Source organism: Lutra lutra, chromosome 6, assembly GCF_902655055.1.
Source record: "Lutra lutra chromosome 6, mLutLut1.2, whole genome shotgun sequence".
NCBI classification, from domain to species: Eukaryota; Metazoa; Chordata; class Mammalia; order Carnivora; family Mustelidae; genus Lutra; species Lutra lutra.
In genome coordinates this window covers 48,307,975-48,330,263 of record NC_062283.1, presented here as the reverse complement: position 1 = coordinate 48,330,263, position 22,289 = coordinate 48,307,975, and the positions used below count along the sequence as shown (strand labels likewise).

The 22,289-nt window shown below is 39.4% G+C and overlaps 1 long non-coding RNA gene across 1 annotated transcript; it reads left to right on the top strand.

Annotated features, from left to right (window-relative positions):
• Nucleotides 1-6,026: 6,026 nt before the first annotated feature.
• Nucleotides 6,027-17,824, top strand: LOC125102576 (uncharacterized). Its single transcript, XR_007128156.1, has 3 exons — nucleotides 6,027-6,109; nucleotides 14,049-14,146; nucleotides 17,718-17,824. It is a non-coding gene; the product is annotated as an uncharacterized LOC125102576 (long non-coding RNA).
• Nucleotides 17,825-22,289: the final 4,465 nt, after the last annotated feature.

Sequence of the window (22,289 nt, the reverse complement as noted above, 5' to 3'; positions counted from 1 at the left end):
AAAGGTCAAAACTAGCAATCAGCCAGTTTTACCAGTTATTTGACCTTGGACAAAGTCACCTCTACATACCTTAATTTTCTCAACCGTGAGATGGTGATAACTATAGTACTATAGAAGTTTATGTAAAGATTAAACGAATAAATACAATAAATATAATAAAGCACTGGAACAGTGTCTGGCACATAACAAATACCACCTAATTGTTAGTTTGGTTGTAGTGTATAATAATAGAATAAGTGTTGTATTTGAGGTAATTCTGGGTGTCCAAGAAAAAAGATAAGTATAGAGGAGAGAAGGAAAGAGGGAAGTCAAGAGAGAGAGGGTCTTCCCTGTGATAAGGAAGGGGAGAGAGGTTGGTGGGTCACAGCCAGTGTGGGTCTTGGCACTATTCCATGGAAACAAACTCTCTGAGTGAGTAGAGAGTTTTCTTGAAGGCTGTACAGTTCACACAGAGAGCCTTCACTCTGAGCACAGGGCCTTCTAGCCTTGCCTAAGACTCTCATGTTCCAATGAAGGGATGATCTCAGCCAGATCTCATCAGTGATTGGTGAAGATGGATGAACCAGGACCAGGTGGGGAGCAGGGGGTGAGAGGGAGTTCCCACCTACCATGGTCCTTTTACACATATAACTTTTGTGTATTCTGAAGGGAAGGAGAACTCAGTAGGCTGGATATTTGGGCTTAAATTTAGTTTATTTAATGTCTTTTGTGCACCTGGATTGTGGACTGAGCTTTATAGCCACTGCACTGATTGGCTCTTATAATGGTATTATTTATAGATGTGTTCTTTAGTATTTCACACATGTCCTGTTTTCCAAAGTACGTTATATCTGATAGCAGGGATCATTTAAAAATATCTGTCATCTTGCTCCATTGTGCCTGGAACATCATGTTCTGTGCACAATGGGTGTTTAGTAAACTTGATTCGCTGTCCAGGGCCCCGAGGACAGAGGTTCTCATCTGGAGTGCTAGGCAGGCATATACCATATTCCTTTACCAAATTACACGACACAACATTTTATCAGAGTATAACATTTTTGTCTTTGCTACAACTGGATACTGTCCTTCAGAACTCCGTAACTCCGTGAGATGTAAGAGAGCAAATGGGTTGCCTGATACAGTGTGGTCTATATAAGATTGGCACTGAAGAAAGAGGGTTTATTGGAACATGTGAGATCTTTTGCACCCTGAGGATATTAGAGGTCAGGGGACAAGACAGCTATATTCAAACAGCCATACAGAAAACCTTACAGTAAGACTGCAAGAGAATGAATGAAGCCATACCTAGGGAAGCTTTTATGGAAACCATGAGATGTTATATTACAGTAGTGATTTCCATGTTATTGTTAGTAACTTTGATGATGATTTTGATATTTAATTCCTTCACGTGTGCTGCCAAAATTCTAAAATTCAAGAGTGTGACAAATTCCAATATGATTGAAAACTACTTCTTTGGCATAATTACATCTTAAAGAAAATAGTATGAGGCGCTTGAATGTGAAGTTCTTAATTCTTTCAACATCATTCTTTAGGGCTAAAAGGAGGTATTACCTAATTTAAAATATCTCCTATCTACTGGCAAGTGGTCAAGTGGGCCCTAAGCCACAAAGACCACTGTGGTTCCTACTTCGAATGGCCACATTTCCATAGATTCTTTTGGTGAAGAGAGAAGAAGCCCAAATGTGTTTAGACAGTTTATGCATCAGCTTAATGCTTACATCAGTTTCCCTTGAGCCCCAAATTCCATGGGTAGGTTTTTTTTTTTTTTTATATTTTTGCCATTTTATTGTTTTGTGGTTGTATCTGAAGATTTTTCTCTGATCCTTTCTTGTCTTCCTTAGAGGGACACTTTTAGGTTACCTGCTGCCTGGCAGTAAACCTGTACTCATTAGATAGATGTATCAGTTCTCTCTGACCCCTATCCCCTCGGGCTCTTACAACAGAGCAAAAGGTTTTCTCTTTGAGGGTAGTGCTCTGTGATAAACTTCAGCCAACCTCCCACCAGATGTTATTCCTATGCTTTGCATACCATGGACATTCATTTTTGTAACTATTTTTGATACTCTAGAGAAGGCTTGTGTCAGTCGTTTGGACCTTAGAGCACAGATACATTTCCTATAGAAGAGTTCCCTAGAAATGGAGATGAAAAGGGCAGGTTCTTCTCTTGCATACCTTAATTGATGGCTTTCACAGGAGGGTTCATAACTTTTTGTTAGTTGCTCTTTACTTTCTTCACAGTCTGAAGACCTGGGGTGCTTTCTGTTACCTGAAGATGTTTGGTCCTTCTGGATTTCAATTATGTAGGAACTAAATGGTCCTTGGGACCATGAGGTAGGTGATCAATGCTTCCTGGTTTCTGATGCCTCAGCCTAGAGACCCATCTTCCTGTAGATGGTTCTCCAGTATGGTCACAGAATGAGAGGTTCCAAGACAAGGACCCAAGGGATACTGTGCACACAGGGCTATTGGTCACAGATGAGGAACCCTGAGATCTTTTAAATCCTATAAGCTTAGAAGGGGCTGTTGGCAAACCTGCCCAATCTTTGCCCCCAAGGAAGACATTCTTTTTTTTAACCTTGGAATACAAACAAATCTCCTCTAAGGAAAGCAGGAAGACTTTTTATCTTGGAGCAATAAAATAAATGTGCTCTCTGACCAGGAGAGTGACATTCTCTCTAGCTTCTGTGGCTGTGGGTTATGCAAACATCTTTAAACAAAGCCATTATCTGCTAACCATCTCCGTATAATGCACTGGGTTTGGCATCGTGCAAGAAGCAATAGAGACCATTAGATCTGGATATGAATTTGAGTTCTGCTATTTACTAGCTGGGTCATCTTGGGTAAGTTACTTAAAATCCCTGTAAAATGGATGATAATAGTTTCCTCATCATAGAGCTCTTGAAAAAATCAAGTTAGACAGTGTTTTTATAGTACTTAGCACTGTAATTTGATAATCATAATAACACATTCTAAAAGTTAGGGCTGCCTTAGCTGAGATTAACAGAACACTTGTCAGCAATAGCTTAAAAAACTAAGGGGTTTTCTTTTTTCACATAACAACAAGGCCAGAGAGAGACAGCCTGGAACTGGCTCAGCTCCTCACTAATGCTGCCTGTCCCAGGCTTGCTCTCCTTCATGGGGCTTTAAGCTGGTGGCTCCTGTTTTTAATGGTGGCAAGTGGTTGCTGCTCCTCCATACCTATCTGCAGCCTTGAAAAAAGGAGGTGGAAGGACCAATGTCTTCTGCTTGCAAGCTTTGCATTTTCTCATTGGCAGGTTCTGGGTTCCATGGCCAGTCTTTGCTTGGAGATATTTTTAGTTGTGTACACAGTGACTGCAAACAAAACTGAAATTCTGTGTGACAGGAAGATGTGGAATGGATACTGGTAGTCAACAATGGTAGCAATGTCTGCCCCAGACACAATCCCTGTGTGCAAGCTGTTCTAAAATGGTGCTTCAGTGAGCAATAAAACTTTTCCTTCCTGGCAGTCACAGACTGTGGTAGGTGTATGCTTTTTATTAGACATTTATATTTAAATTTGAAAAGGTTAATTCTATTCAATCCAGTGGTCAAAGGACAGATATATTCCCAGCTTCCAGATTTCAGGCACTGTGAATAGCATATTTGGTGGAGCCTGAAATGGAACAGAATGAACATATTACAGTTAATTAGGCCTACTGGAAAGCCTTATTGCCCCTAACATAGGTAGCCTAATTACTTTATATTTTAATTTCCTCTTCTTCATTAACAGGTACTAAGGGGCATCTTCAATGAATTGGCTCTCTGCACTTTTTGGCTTAAAGCTTCTGTTTTCATCTTTATATTATGAAGAATTGGTCAACTGGGCATCAAGTCATTCTGTGTAGCCTAGTTTTTTTGGATGTGAAATAAACTATTAAGTTCAGGATTATTTATTTCAGTGATTTTTCTCTGCTATAAATGTTACTAAAATGTATTTCAGAATCCTTAATGAAGAGATACTATAAATAACCTATCCTAATTTTGACGGTTCAGAATCACCTTTGAACATCAGTTGTTATGAAATTTTATAGTCATATACACTGATATAAAACTCTTTTCTTACTTGCTTTTTTTTTTTTTCATAAAATGAAAACCGTTTCATTGTCAGACTCTTTGGGATGGTCGGTAATACCATCCCAAATACCAATACCATCCCAATACCATGATGCTTCCATCATCTTTAGAGAAGTTATTCAGTGCCTTCACTGTTACTCCCTCTACTTTTGACTTTTCATCCCTATTCAAATAATTGTTAATAATTACATATTTAATAATTCTATAGTTGGGCCACAAGCATGAGTCTATGAACTTACTTCCACCATCCCTTCTCATTTGTACTACTTTCATTGGTAAGTTGAGAAAGGATCCCTCTCTTACCCTTTCAAAGAATTTTAGAGGTGTTTCAAATGGGCTTGCTCCAAAGTTGAGGTTTGCAAACATTTTCCGTAAAGGGAAATCAGTACATATTTTAGTCTTTGTGGGTCATATACAGTCCCTGTCACAGATTTTCTCCCTTCACTTTCTGACAAAAACAGATCATGGATCTGACTTGGCCTGCAGCTAAATGTTGTTGCAACTTGCTCCAAAACATAGTTCTTTACCACTAAAGCAGTGTTTTCCAAAATATTTTGAAAGTGGACCTTTATTATTAAAAAAGCTTTGAACATGTACTCAGAGTATAGGTATTTATTTTTATTTATAAAATGTTCACATGTTTTTATCCAACTGATATTATGTGCATTATAAAACATGCACAAAAATAGAAATTTAAAAGTGTTAGATAAAGCATAGCTACAAATAGGAGCTCTAAAAGTTCTTTCTGTTCCTCAGGAGATCATCTTGCCCACTTCCTGGAGAATCTGCATTTCATCTTGGAGTTCTCTCTATTAGAGGAAAGAGATGACACTTCTCACATGACTCCAGCCCTGCAATTTTCTAGATCTTAATATCAGCTTTTACCTTGAGTCTACTTAAACCCAAGGGAACTTGATTCATTGGAACCTGCCAACATAAAGGTTGAAAAACATTACAAGAATAGACTTGAAAAAAAAATCAGTTTTCTAAAACTATTCAGAGAATAGACTATCATCAAAATGAAGGTCCTCAAGACTGTGAAATTCTCCTTCAAGATCATGATTTATTAACTATCTTTCACTGGTGAATATACAGTCTTCTACTGTGATGTCTCACTTGAAATGCCAAGGCCACCTTTCAGGAAACAGCACACAACACAGGTACGTGCATTTACTTATAAAACTGTTGGGACTTCCTAGTGAGTGGTAGCCTGAACCCAGGGAACTTTCAAATTATTTTCTAAGCACCATTATGGAACATGTCCTGCATTGGACTGAGATTCTTAATTTTGCCTTCATGGATTCTATAAGTGGCTGTAAATTAATTTTAGTGTATTGATGAACATGTTAAAATTTTTATGCAAAATGGGGAGTAAGGACCTAATATGAGCTTATTTCTAGGAATATGGTCGTAACTATCTATTTAGGAGACAGCAATCACACCAGCTATTTTATTAGAGAGAATTACGAAGACTGCTAAGTGTAAAATTATCAACACGGTAATTGAAAAGGCAAAAAGACATTCTGAGTTATAAGAGAAGCAGCTAATTTCAGGAAGCAGCTGCTACTCCTAGAGTTGGAGTAAAAGAGGGCAGAGGCTGGAGGAGCCACGGTCCACGTGGTGCTGGGATTCTGTCCTGTTAGGGGAACAGCGGAAGCTGGTGTCCGCTCTCGGAGGGGGCAGAAAGAGGTTGGTTCTGAGAGTGCTGGAATCTCTTCGTTAGACTCAGTTTCCTAAACAAACTGCCTCTGCTGGGGTCACAACGCATTGCGTGGTGTGCGGCTCCCAGGAACCACAAGGTGACTGGAAGCCAACGGGAGATTCCTCTTCCTCCTCCTCCGTTGCAGTCTCCCTGAAGCGCCCCCTATTGGCAGACTCTGACAGGCATCAGCCGGCGAAGCGGAAATGCGGCTTGCGGCGTGGCAGAGTTGGGTGGATTCAGAGCTTTAAATAAGCTCAGGGCCAGTCGCCCACAGATTCCATGAAATCCTTAAAGGGGACCGGAACTCCAAAGGTTAACACTTCTGCTGTTTATTTCTGAATACTTGGGGAAGAGGATTATTTTATGTATGGAGGTGTTGCTTCCCAGGTGTAGGTAAATGAGAATGTGAACATTCCAAAGCATTTCATTTTCTGGGTTCCGGTACCACGTGATGCAGGCAAACTGGTAATTAATCCGTCATGAATGTTCTGGAACTAAACTTCTGAAATTCTGTGGTGAAGTTTCATTTCTTTTCCTTTCATGTGTTGCATCTTCTCTTTGTCTGACAAGTCATTTCATTTCTGAGGACAGTGTAATGCCCATGACCTGTGGAGGTCCCTGGCGCCGGGACCCCCCAGGGAACGGTGTGTGTGCTGCACCCCTGCGCCGCTGGCCATGATGAATGCGGAGGTTAGAGAAGCCAGGAGAGCTAAGCTAGTCAGGGCAGCCCACCCCCAGCTAGTTAGGTGGTCCGTGTTTAGCAAGAGGGCATCTCTCTCAGGGGGTGAAGTTGGGAGACATGAGCTAGAAGCTGCCCAGCGGCCCTGTTCCTTGTGGTGAGGAGGAAGCCCCTTTGAAGAACGAGGCAACTGAGCCAACCCAGGGAGAAAAGCAGGGCGGAGTGGCAGAAGTCCCGCAGCTTTCCAGTCCTGGTGCCAGTGTCCTTGTAACAGCTACACGCATGTGCACACACTTGGCTTGCCTGAATCAAGCCTACTTTCTCTTGCTTCTTAAGCTTGTTCAAATTGGTTTTCTACCACTGGTACCCAGTAGAGGGCTGCCTAAAGCAGCTCTGCTATGTTGCTTTTGTGTATGCCATTCAGACCATTCATCTTTCACGGACTCTGCTGCCATAGGGGTAACGGGGTGGTGAAATTTATCTGCAAGAATGTTTGAGACGTAAATGAGAAAATGTATGGGAAGTTCTTAGCATCGTGCCTATCGTAAAGTGCCCACTAGAAAGACATTGTTGTGGACTCAGTAGTACTGTATCATCAATAGCCTAGCTTGTCATAGACTGTGCTGGGGGCATAGCAATCTCTTCCTGTGCCTCTTGGACTAGTCTACTACACCATTTGGTACCCTGACACTGTCAAGGACCAATGTGGTTCAGGGAGATAATTATTAACCCACATCAACAATGCATCATTTCTTCGAAGACGTTCACCTAAGTTTAGTAGGACAGGTGTCCATGCGGCAGGCATCCCTTTAGGCTTTAAAGTTATTTAATTTTCTCTTTTTCTTCTGCCGTGCTTCACTGCCATCCCTCTTTCTTTCTTTTTTTTTTTTTAAATTTTGTTTTATTTTATTTTTTTTTCAGTGTTCCAAAATTCATTATTTATGCACCACACCCAGTGCTCTCCATGCAATGCGAGTCTTCCTTAATACCCACCACCAGGTTCACCCAATCCTCCAGCCCCCTCCCCTCCAAAACCCTCAGTTTGTTTCTCCAGCATCACTATCAGCTGTTGAATCCCTGCGTTCTTTCTTCCTTTCTTTCTTTCTTTCTTTCTTTCTTTCTTTCTTTCTTTCTTTCTTTTTTTTAAAGATTTTATTTATTTGACAGACAGAGATCACAAGTAGGCAGAAGGCAGGCAGAGAGAGAGGGGGAAGCAGACTCCCCGCTGAGCAGGGAGCCCGATGCGGGGCTGGATCCCAGGACCCTGGGATCATGACCTGAGCCGAAGGCGGAGGCTTTAACGCACTGAGCCACCCAGGTGCTCCCCTGCCCTTATTTCTAATGGGTGAAGTCACTGGCTATCCGTGTGAATCTGTTTTCTCTTAAGTTTTTCCTTTTATTATGTTTCTTCCAAATCTTATTACATCTCTTTTGCTTCTTGGCTTCTCATGTGAAAAGTTTCATTTTGTATGTATGTATGTATTGTATTTCAGAAGACCAATGCAATCAATTCTATGAGAATTGTAACTTATGCAGACTAGCATATTCTTACTGGCACAAGATAGGAAGCTAACATAATCAGAAGGTTGCTTGGTGATCTAGGAATCAGTGTTAGAGACATGAAGTGACCCCCTCCCCCCGACATAGGTGTTTGATTCAGCCATTATTGGTGCAGGCTTGAGAGGATAAAAGTACTTTTTATTCAGAAATTATTTTGAATTAATATCAAACCATGCAGCTGAAGATTTTGCAATTGCTACTACTTAAAATTGATAATTTGAAAATAAAAATAGAACAAAATTGTTTTGTGTGTCTGAAAACCTATCTGAGCCTCATAAATACAAAGAAACGAAGATGTACTCAATTCCCAAACAACACAACAAAAATTAAAAAATCCAAACTAACAAAGCAAGTGGGATTGAGTGATGCCTGGGAAATTTTCTTATAATAATCATTAAACAAATTTTTATTAAGAAGGCAAATGGCTTCCTTTGTATAAATTCTACCCAGCTTGGTCAAGTGTAGCGCTATCGAATTAATACTTTCAGGCACATAGTCAACTAATTTAAATGAGTTGATCGAAATTAACCTTCTTAAATGACTGAAGTAACTGCTGATTGTTCAGCTACTTAAATCATATAGGCATGGTTTGAGACAAACTTCAAGATGCATTCTTGCACTGAGACAGTGGGGCGTATAATACATCTACGTTTCTGTCCTATGCCCCAACTTGCCCATGTGTTCTAAGCTCATACATTCAGTTGCCCACTGGAGAGTCCACATAGATGACCAACAGATACAACAACCATAAAACATCCAAAACAGGATTTAAGACTTCTTCCTGTTAAACCTACTGCTCACCTTCTCTTTCCCATTGCACCAGAATCCTGAGATATTCTTGACATCTCTATTTTGCTCACATCCTACATAGAGCCCATCAACTGGATGTTCGAAGTATACCCCAGTTCCAGAAATCACATAAGCCTAAGTATTATTCCCATACTCAAAATGCTCAAGACATACTTAGTACAAACAAAATTGCACTCAGGTGATTTTTTATTTCCCATTTACATTTTCAATATTTTCTCTAATTATCACATGTAATTTTTATAACCTGAAAATAATTCTGTTTTACATTTCTGCTTTTATAAGAAATATAACATTTTATATACAAATTAAAGAAAGCATTTCTTGGTACAGCTTTGCTTTCTTTAATCACTTGATTTGATACACATATCCTGTGGCTAATTTCAGAGGCTTCATTTTGTTTTGACTATTTCTATTACCAGTTAGATAAAAGATAATAAATACTCAGCGACACTAGGAGACAGCATAGTGTAGCAGGAAAGACATGGATTTTATTTTATTTTATTTTATTTTTTTTAAAGATTTTATTTATTTATTTGACAGAGAGAGATCACAAGTAGACGGAGAGGCAGGCAGAGAGAGAGAGAGAGAGAGGGAAGCAGGCTTCCTGCTGAGCAGAGAGCCCGATGTGGGACTCGATCCCAGGACCCTGAGATCATGACCTGAGCCGAAGGCAGCGGCTTAACCCACTGAGCCACCCAGGTGCCCAAGACATGGATTTTAAACCACAAGACCTAGGATCTAGTTTATTTGACAGTGGATTAACCAAGTAGTTTTTAGCCAGTTGACTGAAATTTTCTGTCCCTCAGCTAAAAAAAAAAAAAAAAAAAAAAAAAAGGAACTAATAATATCTGGCTTATCTACCACACAGAATTTCTGTGAAGTTCAAATTACCTATTTAAAAATGTTTGAAATGTAAAACACTAACTGTAAATGTAAAACACTATTTTTAACTAACTAATGTTAGTTAAAAATAATAGAATTACTCGATGGTCAAATGGTGAGTTGTAAAATCTTCAGATGGAGTGATGAATTAGCTTAAAACATCAAAGTAAATTAGGGTTCAATTGAGTATTGTACTTGTCATCTGCTATCTTAACCCAATATCCATATGTGTAGAGGGTGGTTAGATTAGTGGATGTCAGATGCTAACTGACTAAAAATTAAAATGACAGATGTTGAGTTGGAGCAGTGCTGCTCATCAGAGAAGACAGCTGTACGCAGCTCAGAGAAAAACTGCGTTATTAAGTGGATGGGCTTTCTTCTAAACCTTGAGAGAGCAGCTAAGAGTTTAGGTGTGTGAGAGGACATAGTGCCCAGATCTGGGTGGGGAGAGAGGCTGCCCCTGGTGGCTCTGTCAGGGCAGCTACAGGCTGACCTTGAGAAAGGGGTCCCTCTTGGGTGGTGGATCTAGGAGAAACTTGGTTTTGCCAGTCCTGGAGAACTGCAAGTAATGGTGATGAGGTTTAAGGGAAAAAAGCTCTTAGCCCACTAGGGAAATTGAGAGTTGGGGCCTTAGAAGACAGAACAAGAGAAGTTTTGAGATCTTTATTCAGTTTAAAGCAACCCAAAACTTACTGAGTACCAGAAACATTTTCTATAGTTCCTGTATTTAAATGTTATCATATTTAATCTTTAGCATGCACTTTTAATAGGTGTTTTCTTTAAGTTTTTTTTTTTTTTTTAACTTACTTGACACACAGAGAGAGAGAGCATAAGCAGGGGGAGTGGCAGGCAGAGAAAAAGACTCCCCACTGAGGAAAGAGCTTGACGTGGGGCTTGATCCCAGGACCCTGGGATCATGATCCAAGCCAAAGGCAGATGTTTAACTGACTGAGTCACCCAGACACCCCTGGATAGATATTATTATCAGTTTACAGATGGGAAAAGTCGAGTCTCAGAAGGGTTAGAGAAGTTGCTCAAGACCACCTATTAGTAAGTGATCAATATGAAACTGAAATCAACTTCGGTTGGCTTCTTTCCACTATATCCTCTTGAATGTTGGTGAACTTTTACATAGTAAAGGCCTCGACTGTGCATGTTAATGATTTTCAGAAAGACTCCTGTGAATTTTTTCATGGGTGGTGGCAGTCTTTGATACCAGGGAATAATGCTATTGGAAGCAATGAACCCTGGTGATATGTGGAGCTCCTTTCTTTAAGGAAGGGCACTAAGATTTGTGGCTTTGCATCTCTGAAAGATTCTCATGATTTTTCTCAAGACAGATATTTTCTTGATAAAGAAACATTTTCTTATTTTTTTAAGGGCTTAAACTCACAACCCTGAGATCAAGACCTGAGCTGAGATCAAGAGTGAGACATTTAATTGACTGAGCCACCAAGGCACCCCAAAACATTTTCCTATTTTAAAGATGGTCTGGGGTGCCTGGGTGGCTCAGTGGGCTAAGCCTCTGCCTTTGGCTCAGGTCATGATCTCAGGGTCCTGGGATTGAGTCCCGCATCGGGCTCCTGCTCATCAGGGAGCCTGCTTCCCTCTCTCTCTCTCTCTGCCTGCCTCTCTGCCTACTTGTGATCTCTCTCTGTCAAATAAACAAGTAAAATCTTTAAAAAAAAATAAAGATGGTCTTTACAACATCCCCCCCAAACCTCACAAAAATCAGTGTATATTAATGTAAGAACCTGAGATTTTTAGCTACACTGAGAACTCCGGATGGTTTCATTCAAGTGTAGGGAAATGGCAGAGTTACCTATAATTCATGACCTGCTTCATGGAGTCAGGGACATTATTTTACAAGGACACTGCTTCATTATCACTTTTCGGCTCCAAGTCACAAAACAGAACACATGATTTCAATGAGATCTTTTCTGTCAGGTGTAGCGCCTTTTCAAATTCTTCAAGACAAGACTTTTGTGTTGGGACAAATCCAAGAGTTAGTAAAATTCCAGCCTTTTTAAATCCAGTCTTTTTATGAAGATTTACGTGGTCTAATGTATCATGATGGACATAAGATACTCTTTGAATTTTGTTGGCTTCACGTTTTCATTGGAAAAGACCTTTTAATAAAGCACTGAGATTTTTGTTTTTAATTTATGTTCAATTATAGAAGTAAAATAAAAAAATATAAAAAATTTATCATACTTCATTTTCTTTGGTATTTTACATCTAAGTTCCATTAAACAATTTCTGAAAATCCTATGTCTACAAAAATAAGGTAGTTTAAGATCTCTTTTATTCTTTCTAAAGGAAAATTATTCTATATATCTTAGCAAGAAAACAATAATGGATATAAATTAAGTGACCATGTACAGTACAGATAGTACACTACTATGCTACATTATCTGGAGTCAACACTGCTTTAATAACTTAGTTTGCTATAAATAGAATATACATCACAAGTCTTATTTGACATTTATCACAAATGTATCTAGAAAAAAATTAAAGACAAAAAATTTGGCACCTGTTTCATGTGGTCCCCGATGTCAATCCATGGTCCTCATGTCACAGTTTAAGAAATGATGTTTGGGGCACCTGGGTGGCTCAGCCATTTAAGCATCTGCCTGTGGCTCCGGTCATGATCAAGCCCCATGTTGGGCTCCCTGCTCGGGGAAGTCTGATTCTCCCTTTCCCTCTCCCTTCCACCCCCTGGCTTATGCATGCACTCTTTCTTTCTCTCTCTCTCAAATAAATAAATAAGATCTGTAAGAAAAAAAGAAGAAATGTTATTTTAGGGAAAAAACCAAACATTAGATACAGTATAAGAATAGTTAAGTACTAGGGCACCTGGGTGACTCAGTCATTAAATATCTGCCTTTGGCTCAGTTCATGATCTCAGGGTCCTGGGATCAAGCTCCACATCTGGCTCCCTGCTCAGCGGGAGGCCTGCTTCTCCATCTCCCACTCCCCCTGCCTGTGTTTCTTCTCTTGCTGTCTCTCTGTCAAATAAATAAACTCTTAAAAAAAAAAAAAGAATAGCTAATTACTGTGATCTGTAAGATATACCCTTTCTATTATAAGAAATTTTAATTGTGTGATTCAGTTGTATAAGTCAATTGCCATATCTGGTTGAAATCAAGGACAGAAGATTTGCTATTGTGTGGCAGAATTAAAAATTCCTTTATTTAGAAAATAGTTTATAGTTTGCACTATGTTTTCAGGTAAATTACTTTGTATGTGCTAAGACTGTGTTTCATTTATCTGTTTTAGGTAGCAAAATACCTCCAAATTTGATGGCTTGAAACAACATTGGTTCTCTCTTATGGTTCTGTGTGGCTTCTTTTGCTGCACATAGTGTTGGCTGGTATCACTCATGCAGCTGCAGTCAGCCAGAAGCTTGGCTGCGACACTTTGGTTCTTCACATGGTCTCTCTCTCCAGCAGGATCACTGGGACTTCCTTACAGAATGGCAGCTAGGTTCTTAAAAGGTAGTGAGCCAAGAGGATGAGACTCAGTGTGTGAGCCTCTGCTTGCATCATGCTTGCTAATATGCCATTGGCCAATGTGAGTCAGGTCGGTAGGTCCACACAGGAGGAAACTTTACATGGGTGTGACTTCTGGGAGGTGTGGTTTATTGGAGGCTGCCCATGTCAGAGTCTCCTACAGGCTGCTGTGTATCTCCTAGTTATCTGTGCACCTCTGCCTTTTTTCCTAATTTTTAACAGGATGCATGGCTAGCTGGAAGAAAGACTGTGTTTTCTATACCAACACTTATCAAATTGTGGTTGGGAAGCTACATTTTTGGGCAATGGGATTCAAGAAGTGTGTGGACTTTTAGGTAGTGTCTTTGTCATGTACTCATTACCAGGTGACAAATTAACCGCAATGCTTAGCAACTGAAAAAAACAAACATTTATTTTTTTTCCCACAGATTCTGAGAGTCAGGATTTGGGAGCAGCTAATCTGGATGACTTCGATTCACAGTCTCTCATATGGTTGAGAAGGGCTACCATCATCTGGAAGTTGACAGGCTGGAAGGTCACTTCCATGATGGCTCATTCATACAGTATTGGCCAGAAGCCTCAGTTCCTCGCTGGCTCTTGGCGGGACGCCTCAGTTTCTCATGATGTGGACCTTTCCATAGGGTTGCTTGAGAGGCAGGTGGGTTCGGCTCATGTCATGGAAGTTAGCTTCCCCCAGAGTGAGAGGGAATGGAGAGAAGGGAAAGCAGGATAGAGGAACCAAAATATCTTTTATGACCTAGTTTTGTAAGTCACATATTATAACTTCTGTATTCAGTTGGTCCCACAGATCAACCGTGAGGGTGGAGGGAACTATACAAGAGTGTGAACACTAGGAGGCAGGAATCTGGATCACCCTGGAGACTGTCTACCACAGTGTCATTAAAGGTAAGCTGTATTTGTTTTTTCTTATTTTGAGCTTCTAGGGTTTCTTAATACTCTAAGCAGTTATGTGAAACAAAACTAAGCAAACCAAATTCCATACAAAATATTCTCCACAGTGTAGCTAAGTTCCAGTTCATTCGTACTCTTCATTCTCATTAGGGGAAGAAAAAAAACAAAAGAAATCATTTCATTTCTAGAAAAGAAATCATTTCTAGAAACACTTATGACAATATTTACTGAGAATTCTGTTCTCTAACCTGCTAGGAGTGTTGTTGTTGAAAACAATTTAAAGAACATGGCCTGAAACAGAAACATTGCTGTCTTATTCATATTCATTGCATAAATAATTACAGATTATTGTTGGCAAACTCTTTTTTTTTTAAAACAAACTATAAATGGACCAGTGTAAACTATGTGGTATAAAATGAATTTTTGTATTGACCAGTTCTGCTGTTGCTTTCCAGCTGTACTCATGGTGGAGCTGTTGGTTAAATCCTATCTTTAACATGTACAAGAAAATACTGATACTGTTTATAATTATGTAAGAGAAAGTAACATCCGTTATGCTGTTTTTTCCCAATGTAAGTTTTGATGATTTGATTTCAGTAGCATTGACTTTAAATTAGGTATTCGTGGCTTAATGTCCCAGTCTGCATTAGTTTTCCTAACCACGTGTCTTCACATGCTCTAATAGGCAGTTCTGTCATCTATAAAGAGGGAATAACAATACACACATCATAGGAAGATAAGATAAATAAGGCTTTTAATGAACATGCAATAAATAGACAAACTTGGCTAAATGTTCTTTATTATTTATTTATTTATTTAAAGATTTTATTTATTTATTTGACAGAGACAGATTCACAAGTAGGCAGAGAGGCAGGCGGAGAGAGAGGAGGAAGCAGAGAGCCCGATGTGGGACTCGATCCCAGGATGCTGGGATCATGACCTGAGCCCAAGGCAGAGGCTTAACCTACTGAGACACCCAGGTGCCCCACTAAATGTTCTTTAAATAATTATTACATTTAGTGAATATATTTGGCTTCAGTGAATAGTTAGCGTATTTCCTATAACAAGACCTTCATTTAAGCAATTTCTTATGTATGTGTGTGTGTATGCATGTGCATGTATTTAAAAAGAGATTAAAGCCCTAGATGAGCTGAGATTAAGACAACATGTCTCTTCTATTGGAAAAATTCTTTTAATAGTTTCAGTTGTGCTAATATAGACAAATAACCAGAAACCATCCATCTATCCATTTATCCAACCAGCCAATCATTTAACCAACATTTGTAAGGTATCCATCATGTGGTAAGCATTAAAAATGCAAAGAGTAAGATATTTTCCCTGCCTTCCAGGATTTCCCAAACTAGTAAATATTTATATCAAAGTGAGAAATAAAGAAATAAAGCAATGTGTCAGTTGCTGTATTTGTATCGAATGGGCTGAAAGCTCCATGCAACACTAGTTACTTGCACAGGAAGAAGCACTTAACTGCCCAGAAGAAGCTTCCTCTGGACCTTGAAGGATAACAAATAGTTTCCCAGATGGCTAAGGTAAGGACTAGGGGTGCTGGGAGGAGAGACAGAACTTTCTGGGTGGAGGCTGTAGCCTGTGAGAAGATTAGAAGGAATGGAAGGATGTGATACTTTCTGAGGAACTTCTGTAGTTTATGATGTGGGAAGGCAGAGTGCCCCTAGGGTGGCAGGCAGGGCAAAGCTGGAGAAGCAGAACATGTCAGCTCATGAATGGGTTCATATCCCACGAGAAGGAATGTGAACTCTACCTTGTAGTTACCAGTGAGCATGAGCACGGTAACACTTCCATCTCGGTGGCTGTGTAGGACATACATCGTAGGGACCTGGCAAGAGGCTGCTATAGGCATCCAGAGAGTCATGGCAAGGGGCTGAACTAAGAGTTTGTGGATGTAACAGAAAGAAAATATGTCTGACTGGGCTGTGGTGGGGGAGGGGAGAAGGCAGGGAGGGGAATGGTGGTAAAGAGAATGCAGGGAGAAGTGGGTTTTGGTGTGGGGTACAAGAGGGATGGCAGTGTCAGTCCCTGAGAAGGAAACTTGGAAAAAGGAGTAGGTATATGGGGGAAGAAGGGATGATGTATACATTTTGGACATGACAAATCTGAGGTGCCCAAGGTAATCCAGGTGAAGATATCCTATACTAGTTTGATCCATGAATGTAGCCCAGGGATGAAGAGAAGTGGAGAGACTCTAAGTTCAAATCCTCTTTCGGCAAGCAGCAGCATATGCACAGCATTGAACCTGGCTTTTTGAAAGGGGCCTGATCTACTAGGCAGAACTCTGAAATAGGTAAGGTCTGTCTTCGATCTCCTGACCTTTTAGTGCACATTAGTGGTTGCTGTTTTAATCTGGTCCATGGCTACATCTTTAGACCCGCTTTCGACTATTTTTTCACATTCGTCTTTCATACCAGCTACATCAAACCACAGGCAGTGTTATAGTTTCATGGATACATCAAGCTAACCTGACTTTAGTGTGTTCACATCTGTCTTTACTGAATTTTCTTCTTTTTATATCTAATTAAAAGTCTACTCAATCATTACTTCCTCTAGGAAGCCTGCCTGGATTCCCTATCTTTTTTAGATAACTTCTGATGCCCAGCTCTTAAGTTGGAGTGTGTGACCAACCTTATATCCTTCCAGGAAAATATAAGTTTCCCCTGCTATCCAAAAGTAGAGCATCCATATGAAAATTTTCAAAAACCTAAATGGTGTAAAGAGAAGAAGCAATTACCGTTAATTTATGTAGAAAAATTCTTGAGTGTTCCCAGACCCCAAATATAACCTCTCTTAGGCTTTTCTGGTACCTTTGGACCCATCTTGCTAGGATGCACAACCAAGGTCAAGGTAAAGGACAGAGACTCACTGACAATTAATCGCTAAGGGGGCTTGATGCTGAAATGCTGCCTGTAGTTCCTGGGGGAAGAGCTTGGCGGCGCCAATCTGCCCTTCGGGGTGCGGGTGAACGCTGTCTCTAGTGGCACTCTGCAAAAGGAACACTTTTAGCTAGTGAAAAAAGGTACTAATGCAGGGCTTTCCTGAAAAGTGAGGGGGTGTGATGCGAACTTTTGCAAAGTGGGGGACACCTGTATTTAAAAATATCATGTGTTATGAATTTAATGTTTTATATAAATAAATGTACTTGCTGAGCACTGACACTATACCATATAATGATTTACCTGAAAATGTTAATGGGAGGAGACTATATGCTTATCTTTCAGATCCACTTCCTTTAACAATGTATCAGAAATATTTTTCATGTTAGTTGATACATGGCTCCACACTTTTGTAAAGCTACATGGTATTTTGTTTATTGCATGCTTTTTTTGTATCCAGTGGTTTTCTGAATAGTACCTATTTCCCTCCCCTTCAGTATTTAAATGTACTTCTCTCTTTTCCTACAGATTGTAAGGTCCTTGCTAGTAGGGGGTAACTTTTGTTGGGAGACAGTTCTGCATGGATTGCTTGTTTCCTGTACACACTGAGAACGATGGCACTGACAGCCTTGGTCCCGGCTTATTTATTTATTTTTTTTTAGGGATGTTTGTACAGCAAACTGCCTTGGAAGATAGTGTTTCCCTCCAGAGCAGAGGGTAGGCCTGAAGACTGATTATAGAAAGGATAATATTCCCCATCCAGAGCAAAGGTTGGGTAAGTTCGTTTGCAGCCCATTGTAAGAGATTTGAGTTTCCTAGGCTGAGTTTCTGGATGATGACCCAAAGCTCATGGAACTTGAGGAGTGAGTAGAAGCTATGTGAACAGAATGCTTAGGCTTCTTGCTGCTTTGTGATCAGCAAAGTCCATTGTCTCTGACTCAGCGGTGTAGTGACCTCTGGTAGCCTGGAACCAGCAGGATCAGTTGTCAGACTGCAGTTAGGGTTAAATCTCAGACCGTCCACTATTTACCTCTCAGCACTTACTGTTACTATTATTGCTAACAAAGCTAATGCTTACTAAGCGGGTACTATGGACTAAATATCACGTATATCTTTTCTTTTAGTTGTCATACAATCATGAGTAGAATGTTATTTCTGCATTTTGTAGATGAACAAACCACTGAAGATATAAATAACTTGCCAAGATTGCGTCATCAGGAAGCGACTGAGTTAGGAGTAAAATCCAGGTCTTGGGAGTCCCAAGGGTTACCGTCGCATTTCATTATGGAACAGTGTAATGTATAAATCATCCTAGGAACCTCAGGGTGAGAAATTAATACTTGGCTCAAAGAAAATAAACACAGAAGGAGGGAGATATTTTTGAGTAAGGAGGCCTTTCTCACACTACTCGAATTAGATGATAGAAGACAAACCCTCAGTATGGATGTTTGGCTTAGCTGAGGGAATAGAATATATGTGTTGGACATAACCCTGCTTTCAGAGATCTTGTAGTTTTGTTGGGGAGGTGACATTTACCCAGAGGAAGCAATTAGAAGGTAAGACAGTATTTAATTAAGCTCTGCATTGAATGGTTCAAGCAATAAGCAAATTACGAGTTGAGGGAGAAGAGAGATCAATGCAAGATTCATTCGGGAAAGATTTACGAAGGAGGCGGGGCTTGAGCAGAGCCTGGAGGAAAGGAAAGTCAGTTCCAGGTGGAGTCGGAAAGCTGAAGAAAAAATTCAGGAAAAAGTAATGCACCCGATATGTGCATCGTGAATATGTATTTTCTGTGTCTGCTTTTCTCCATATATGAAAAGAGCAATGTTCAATTTCGAATCTTTTTAAAAAAATCACAACATACAACCATGGGAAGAAAAAATTCCAAAATATACTCACACAAAGGAACAAAACACACCATGATATTTTCTCATTTGCACTTAACTCAGAGTTTGGGGGCCTTTTCTCCTGGTGTGGATGTTGCCACAGGCTCCTGACATTCTTAACTTGATTGGATCCCTGCAGTGCCGTCTACTTCAGACTACCTTTTTTAGACCACTTGAAAGTTTTTCGATTTATTCAGCAGAATATATCAGCCTGTCAGCTTTGGAGAGCTGGTGCCTGCAGAAGATATATCTTTCCTCTGCAGGTGGCACTGGCTGCCAATTTTTCTTTGGGGTGAGCTCTTGTTCCAAAGAAGCCCTCTGTGGTTTGAGCACCAGCTACATTTGAGTGGAGCTCCTTTCCTGTCTACCGCTTTGTCTGGATAACGGCCCTACCTGCTGCGTGTGAATGAGAGAGGAGCCTATTGTGTTATTTCTTTAACTTGTGATTAGCAAATTACTTTTTGCTTAAACTGGGTCATCCTATCTCTTTTTTTCTTGCCTGAGCAATTTATCTGCCTCTATCATTTCCTAGATGTTGATATCAATGTCATTTTGCTTCAGATGGTGTCCCTTGAGTCCTTAAAGTTCCTGCTATCTGTCTTCTCTTTGATTATTCGCCATCCATTGTGCAGAATCCCTTCGCTCTCCTCCTGCTGTCCATCCTCATCACATAAGCAATCTGGTTCAGCTGAACTGCCATGAGCCTCCCTCTCTGGGCTTCGGTGAGGAAGCAGGAAGATTTCCTCTGGGATTGTCAGAGACCTCTAGAAGGTGCCTCCATTTACTCTTGATAGCACACGACTGAGTCTGAAAGTAAAACATACCCACTGCTGTCAGTTTTACTAACTGGACTTTGTAAGGAAGGTGACACTGACATCAAAAGTAATAATGCATGAAGGAAACGGCCTCTCTTTTGTTTCTGGGTTTTCCTCCTCCAGTCTTTCTCTGTCCTTTCTGAATGTCAATTTCCTTTTTATTTTTTTCTCTTCTGCACAGCAAGTTACCAGGAGATTAGTTCATTAAAAATATTTTTCCCCCCAAATGAATTATAACTCCAAAGTGAGTTTTGAGACTTACTAAGCTCTAGTAATCAAAAAGTCCCGAAGAGATAGTTGAGCCTCTTTCCCTTGCTCCTAGGAGGGAAGGTCCTCAAGGATCCTAGACAGATGGGTCTTGAAACTATTTATTGTAAGTATTTTGTAAAACAGGGAGCAAGATGAGAATCTGGCTTATAGCGGATGGCTCTGTGTTTAACAAGTAACAGTAGTAATGAGGATTGTACACTATTAATAAAACAGCTAAGAAAAGGACTAGAGAATTATGGTAGCTAATGGTCTGAAGAACATTTACTATAAACCTGATTTTATGATACGTTTTAGAAGAGCAATTTAATCATAAATATTCATTCTCTTGTGACATGTTGCACATAAAGTCTGATCTCAGGAACATTTTTAAAATACCTTTTAAAATTATAGGAGACAAGAAAAGGCAGCTTTCATATGCAAGGGAAAGCTAGGTTTTTGCCACCCTTGGAGTAGGAACCCTCAATCAAATTATTTCTACTAAAGACTTACCCTTAGGGAAACTCATAGTAAAGTGAAAAGGTCAACTCACTGAGAATATTTTAACTTCTATAAAAGAATGAGACATTTGATTGGGTGGTAAGTGGCTCATAGGTGTCTTGTTTTGGATTTTATTATAATCACAATGAGTTTTTGTTATTTCTAGAGCCAAAGTCCTTGATCTTTAAGTTCTTTTTTTTTTAACATCTTAATTTTATTATTTTTTTTTTCAGTGTTCCAAGATTCTTATTTTTCTTTTAGTTCTACCTTCTTTTTTCCTTCTGCTGCTCTCAGGTGATGGCAGCCATTATCTCAACCTTCCTTGGAAGTGCTTATATTAGTGACAACTCCTTCACTCCACAGAGGGCATCAAGGGCTGGGCCCGAATTTCAAGCTTAGCTTGTAAAATTAGCACAGAGATAGTTTCCTGCTAATACTTCCATAGTTCCTCAGGGCATATTTTAATCTGGGATTAAGTAAGTGTGGCTTTCCTTAAACCAGAAACAGGGGAGAACCTAATTGTATTGCTGCTCAAGTTCTGGGGTTTTTTTCTTTTTTTTTTTAAAAACATCTCAGGAGTGATTCCTTCTTTAGTTTGAATTGGGCAATGAAAATATATGGTGAAGAAAGGAAGATAAAGGGGATATTTAGGAATTTTAATCTCTCTCTAAGTCAAATCTTCAGTGTGGGACTTATTATTTTTAGCTTGTTATGTATTCCCAAAACATAAAGCACACTTGTATTCAGAATAAGTATAAAAACAGTAAAATATATCCCAACTATATCTATATCAATATATCTATATCTATATCTACACACCTTATTTATGGGTTGCTTGATATTTTCTACTGTATCTTTTCTTCCTGCCATTTTGTAGGTCAATGGTCTGTAAACTATTTTAGTAATACATTTGTTGGTAAAATATTTTTAGAATACATTCCTCGAATATCTTTATATATATTTACTTGCTTATATATTAAATATATTCACCATTTTACCACTATATTATGTGCATTTAAAAATGCACACAGAAATACAAAGTAAGCTAAGCATAAATAAATAAATTATTTTAAATATCTTGTCAATCAATGATGGTATAATTTGTTGATAGTTTATGGCACTTACAGAGAGTTAAAATGGGGCAATTACTAATCATAGTAAATGTAAATCCATATTTTAAATACCATTTGTGATAAATTCAATTTCTTTTTGGTAGCCAGATTATAATTATTTGTTTGCATTCTATAATGAAAAACTCATGTAAGGAATAGTATCCACTCTGCCATTTATTGTTCACCCATGTTTACATTGTTAGTATTGTATTCAAGCTGTGGTCTTTGTAGAAGTAATTTTACTTTTTTTTTTTTTTTAGTTTTTAAAAAATTTATTTTTAAAATGAAATTTTTTTTAATTTTGTGTGTGTGAGAGAGACTGTAAGAGCACAAGCAGGGGGAGCAGCAGAGGGGAAGGGAGAAGCAGGCTCCCCACCAAGCAGGGAGCCCAATGTAGGCTTGATCCCAGGACCTTGGGATCATGACCCGAGCCAAAGGCAGCCACTTAACTGACTGAGCCACCCAGGCACCCCTGCAGGAGTATTTTTAAACTACTGTCTAGTTTTAAAGAGTTCTTTTGATAAAACTAGAAAAAAAATCGATAAATCTACATAGCTAATCACACTTCAAGTCTACTCTGTCTGCTACACTATAGGCAAGCATACAGGTGTGACTCTATTTTTAATCTCTTGACATTGGGAAACAATTCTTTTCCCTCGAGGTACCTTATCTCC